Source organism: Oratosquilla oratoria, chromosome 30 (genome assembly GCF_046742065.1).
Source record: "Oratosquilla oratoria isolate Oo_2021 chromosome 30, ASM4674206v1, whole genome shotgun sequence".
Classification (NCBI taxonomy): Eukaryota; Metazoa; Arthropoda; class Malacostraca; order Stomatopoda; family Squillidae; genus Oratosquilla; species Oratosquilla oratoria.
Window position 1 is genome coordinate 34,193,616 of NC_134806.1, and position 6,343 is coordinate 34,199,958.

Below are 6,343 nucleotides of genomic sequence, written 5' to 3' on the forward strand. Positions count from 1 at the left end.
CTCCCACAGTGCCTTTCTGTCTACCCTATCATAAGCCTTTTCCAGATCCATAAAAGCTCAAAAAACATCCTTCCCCTTTCCTATAGCTTTCTCACATATCTGTCTTACCACAAAAATCTGATCTACACAACCTCTACCTGTCCTAAATCCACACTGTTCCTCACCAATTACTCCTTCTGTTCCTCTCCTAATCCTCTCAATCAAGATCCTCCCATAAGCCTTCCCAACTACACTTAACAAACTAATCCCTCTGAAACTACTACATTCACACTTGTCCCCTTTTCCCTTGTAAAGAGGAACTATACAGGCACTCCTCCAGTCCTCCGGCACTCTACCCTCTCTCCAGCAAACATTAAATAACCTCACCAACCAGTCCACCATCATTGTATCTCCCTTTTTCAGACATTCCACATGGCATCCATCCAGACCAGGTGCCTTACCTGCTTTCATCATTTTAACAACTGCCTTCACCTCATCCTCCCTTATTTCTCCTTCATTCTCCTCACTCTCATTGTCTTCGCCTTTCCCACTGCAGCTATCTTTCCTTCCCTATCCTCCTTCACATTTAGCAACTCCCTAAAATACTCTGCCCATCTTCCTCTTACTGCCGTCTCTTCCATTATCATCTCTCCATCTGCACCTTTTACCTTTACTTCTCTACTTGATTCGCCTCCTCTTCCTCTCTTAATTTCTTTCCAAAACATCTTTTTATTACTTTCAAAATTTTCTGTCATACTCTTACCCCATTTCATATCTGCTCTCCTCTTTGCAACCTTTACCTTTTGTTTTACTTCTCTTTTCTTTTCTTTGTACCTCTCATATGACTCCCTCGTCCTATTTTGTAACCAATTTGTGAAAGCTCGCTTCTTCTCTTCTACAACCTTCTTTGTTTCCTCATCCCACCATTCACTACCCTTTCTTCTATTTCCTCCTGTCCTTCTTGTTCCACACACCATCCTTGCACACTTTATGACTCCCTCCTTGAACCATCCCCATTCCTCCTCCACACCCAGCTCTACTCTATCCTTTACTCCCTCCCACTCCTCCTTCAGCTTCTTTCCGTACTCCTTCTCCTTTTCCTTTTCATTCAAAGAGTTCACTCTAAGAACCTCCCTACCTTTTGTCCCTTCCTCTTTCTCCATCTATCCTCTACTCTCAACTTACCTTCCACCAAAAAATGATCTGATATTCCCCCACCCTCTCCCCTTAGCACATGTACATCCTTAACTCTTCCTATCATAATCCTATTTACCACTACATAATCCATTAGTGCTCTATCTACCACCCTTCCCTCCACCACCCTCTCCCATGTGTACTTATGCTTGACTTTCTTCCGAAACACTGTATCTAATCAAATATCATAAGAATGTACAGCATCAAAGGCTGTTGTCAACTTTTTCTTTTGCTGCGCCACCATGGCAACAGAGTGAATATAATGTGCTTAGTAAAGGAATTTTGAGATAGATTTAATGCTTCTGTCTGTGAAAAGGACTTACCCCAGCTAAATAGAATTACCTGGTGGCAAAGAGAATTATATAAACAAAGCAAGTGTTTTATTCAAGGGTTGAATGAAAGAAAATATATAAAACAAGAAATGCAGAGCCGATTGCATCGATTTTTCAGAATAGAACTCCAGCATGGCAGATATGCTCATTTAATTCTTGGGTATATAAATAAAATTCCCTTTACTAGAGCCACAAGAATTAAATGATGCTATGATAGTCTAGGACAGGTAATGGAGTGTCGTTTGCATACGAATCGGTAAAGGAATAAGTCTTCGTGACAGTTGGAAAGTCTCGAAGGGGGCGCCATAGGCGACGCAGGCTCGGTCCGCCATCGACATGACGTCATGATCGGCATCATTAACGAAGATGCAGACAAACATGGAGACGAGATGGAAAAGAGATGCAGAAGGGGAGTGAGAATAAGAAAAAGGGGAAGGGAAAGAGGGAGGTAAGGATTTCAGGTTAATCTTTTCGCTACATTGGGAGTGGAGTGACCTCAATTAAATAGAATCGTCAGATAGCAGCCAAAATAAAGGTGTACATAAGAACATAACATAAGAATGAAGGAGACTACAAGAGACCATAAGGCCTACACTAGGCAGTTCCATGCCCATTACCATCTGTCATCTCCATCCAAAAATTTATCTGTTTCTTAAAACAACTGATAGTTTCAGCGCTCACCATATGGTTACTAAATCTATTTCATTCGCTGACTACCCAGTTAATAAACCAATTCTTGCCTTTTTCCTTCTTAAATCTAAAAATGTCCATTAAGTTTATTATTGCGAGTCCTGCCATGTTGTCTTAATATGATGACCTTGTTTGCGTCTCCCTTATTAAAACCTTTTATCCACTTAAACACCTCTATTAAATCATCCCGCACTCTGCGTCTTTCCAGAGAGTGTAAGTTAAGGTGCCTAAGCCTCTCTTCGTAAGGTTAATTTCTGACCCCATGTATCATTTTGGTCATTCTCCTCTGTACTGATTCTAGTGAATTGATATCCATTCTATCAGACGGAGAACAAAACTACCGCATAGTCAAGGATGGCTCTAACGCTAGATAGAGTTTGATAATTACCTCTGCACTTATATTCGTAACCGTCCTAATAATGAAACCTAGTGCTCTGTCAGTTTTTTTTTTTTTTTTTATAGTTTCTAGTGCTAATTAACTGTTTCATGGCTTTAAGGTCAGGACTCACTAGAACTTCCAAGACTCTCTCGCATTCAGTTTTCTCTAAAAGCTTGTTATCTAAGCTGTATCTATTTTCGGGGTTGTATAGCCCTACGTTTAACACGCTGCGCTTTGAGAAATTGAAGTTCATTTGCCATTTCACCGACCATGTGAACAATTTGTTAAGATCCTGCAGAATCTCGGCGTCGTCTCTTGATCTAACTAGGCGTCCTATTTTAGTGTCGTCCGCAAACTTACTAACATCATTATTAATTCCATTGTCCTAGTCGTTTATGTACATAATGAACAATAAGAGACCCAAAACCGAGCCCTGGGGGACCCCACTAGAAACACTCCTCACCTGGATTTTACAACATTTATGGTGACCCGCTGTTTCGTGTCACTGATCCAAGCTCTAATTCATTCTAACACTTTTCCTCCCATGCCATGGGCTTTGATTTTATTTAGTCTCTGGTGGGGCACCTTGTCGAACGCTTTGCTAAAGTCAAGGTATATAACATCGTAAATATCATTGTTATCTGACGCCTTATATAGTGTAAAAAGAAGATTAGTCATACATGACTTACCCTTGGAGAAACAATGCTGTGTGCCACGAATCAAATTATGTCTTTCGATGTGTTCTCTGAGTCTATTAACTATTATTGATTCAGTTTACCTATAATTGATGTCAAACTGATTGGCCTGTTGTTACATGAAGACAATTTATCTCCCTTCTTAAAGACAGGAACAACGTTTGCCTGCCCCCAGCAATAAGCACAAAGCCAGTGTCTACCGACTTATTAAGTATTTCTGTTAACTGGTTGCAGATTTCAAATCTACCTTCTTTAAGCACTCTCGGAAAAAAAATCGTCTGGACCCGGGTTTTTTGTAGTTTTAAGTCTTTCAATCTGCTTAACTACTTCAACCTTACTAATGCTGATATTAGATAGTCTATTTTTTTCATCCCCACTGAAAATTGGATTGCAATCAGGTACCTTATCTAACCTCTCCTTAGTAAACATCGAGAGAAAATATTTGTTAAACGCCTCACTCATTTTTTCCTCCGATTCTATCATAACATTTTCGTCATTTTGAATTGGACAGATACCTACACGAGATGGTCCTGCAAGAAGGACGTCAGAGAGAGTAAGCTCCCAGCCACCCTGCTGCCCATTTTCTAGCCTTGTCAACTTCCTCAATTCCATTTGGTGGTGCTGCCTCAAGGAGCTGATAATCAGTCTTCGAACGGGCCTCAAGATCTTTCTTTAACTATTTTGTGTCTATTTCCTAGACATTTAAAGAAATGAGAACTGACAATCAGTAGCTACTCCCCTCCATAAACTATTTGCACCCAGTGATACACTAATACATTGCAGACGTCAATCCAAAGTTTATTTCCAAGAGAGATCGGTGGGAGGTCCCAAGGACCACGGTCAACTGTTGGGCTGTGAGTGTTAGGTGTATAAAACTGGAGGCAACATATGATTGTTATATACTGAAACGTGCTGGTCTCCCATCCAGTTAGTTGTGAGGTCAAATGCAGCACTTCCTCAGATTCCCAGCAGTGAGTGTAACACGATCCAACAGTCCTTAAGGCGCATAGAACAAAGGTTGAGGCTTCGACACGAGGGTTCACTGTCACCGTCGTTAGTTTGGATGGGATCGGAGTATTTTGAATTCTCCACCCTAACCCTGGCAGACGTCGCATTCCATGTCCGCCCAAGGCGATATGGATGACACTAAAGTTTTTTATCTCTATCGACATAACTTGTGTAGCGATGGTGCTAGCCCTCGGATATGAAACACAAGTCACACACACACACACACACACACACACACACACACACACACACACACACACACACACACACACACACACACATACACACACACACACACACACACACACACACACACAGTAATTGGTTGAATGATCGAAAACAGAGTTACTCTAAATGGCAAAACTTCTTCATGGAAAAATGTTACGAGTGGAGGTCTTCAGGGTTCCTTGGGCCACTTCTATTTGGAATGTATATAGATGATATAGACCACGGACTGAAATCTATTGTAAGTACGATTACAAGTTATTTGGAAATTCATTAACAAAAATGGATAGTGAAAAGGATCTCAGTGTAATTATTAGTAATGATCTCAAATGATCTAAGCAGTGTATTTCAGCTTCTGAGAAAGCAAATAAGATTTTAAGACTGATTGCGAGATCTCTTGACTGCAAAAGTTTATCTCTCACTAACCATCTATATACACCTTTAGTTCGTCCACATTTGGAATATTCTGTTTCCGTATGGTAACCGAATCTCATTAAAGACATTGACAGATTGGAAAAAGTACAACGGTGAGCCACAAAAATGATTCCAAATACCATAAAACAAATCATACGAAAATCGACTAGAACATATAAATCTGTTTTTCCTATAAAGAAAAAAAAGTAGACTGAGAGCTGACTTGATACATGTCTTTAAGATTCTAAAAGGAATTTGACAGCATCAAAAGTGACAAAAAAAATTACACTGAATGAGAATTTGACAAGAAATAATGGTCTCAAACTATCAGGAAATATATCCAATTTGAAAGTGGGTAGAAACAACTTCGCCAACCGTGTAGTTAATGAATGGAATAAACTTCCTGCAGAGGCAGCGCAATGTAGTTCAGTTTTAGGCTTTAAGATTCGTTTAGATAAACACCTAAAATGCTGTGAAGCCTGCCATTTATTTTAAATAATTTTTTTATTTGTTCGTTATTATTTGTCTTTTGTTTATTATTATTTCCTTGATTATCATTTATTATTATTTATCTGTCAATTTATTATTTACTATTTACCTATTTGCTCATTATTAACTATCTATTTATTTATTTACTTATTTTATTTATTATTGTTTATATCATTATTATTTTATTCATCTGTTTGTTTATTTCTTTATTTGTTCATTTCTTTATTTACTTATGTATCATTATCAATTTTTTTCATACGATCTAGTTATGGACCAAAAGGTCTCCTGTCGACATGCTCCTCCTTTGTAATTCTTTGTAATTTTTTACTACTACTACTACTACTACTACTACTACTACTACTACTACTACTACTACTACTACTACTACTACTACAACTTCTACCACAACTTCAACCGCTCCTGCCACCACCACCACCACATCACGGTGACAATCTGGACTGCAGACTTGCTCAGTCCTCACGAGTCAGGTTTCCTCAGACCCACAAGAGAGTTGGGCAGGATTTTGATTACGGAGCGCGCTCTTCCCCCGGCAGATCGACGCCGAAGAGGCCACGAGTCATAAGGACTCCGTCGTCGCGGCAAACGACCGAAGAAGTCGGAGGCGTCTTTAGATGGGCGAGGCAGCGGTGCGTGAGTGGACATTCCCCGCATAAGTCCTCCAGGACTTCTTACTTCGCAAGGGTGTAGGACCTCTCCGTTTCAGCCCCTAGCATTCCGACTTAGAGAGGATTTATTGTATACGTATATGTATGGGTATGACTACTTATACATGTATACACATACACGCACAAACACGTGGCGCAGTACGACGGTCCGGGTTCGAATCCCGCCCAAGGCTGAAGTGATTTCAGTATCGCTGCGCCGTGGGTCGTTACTCCAACTCTCGTGGGCGGGGAGTTGGGTGTATGTGTGCGTGT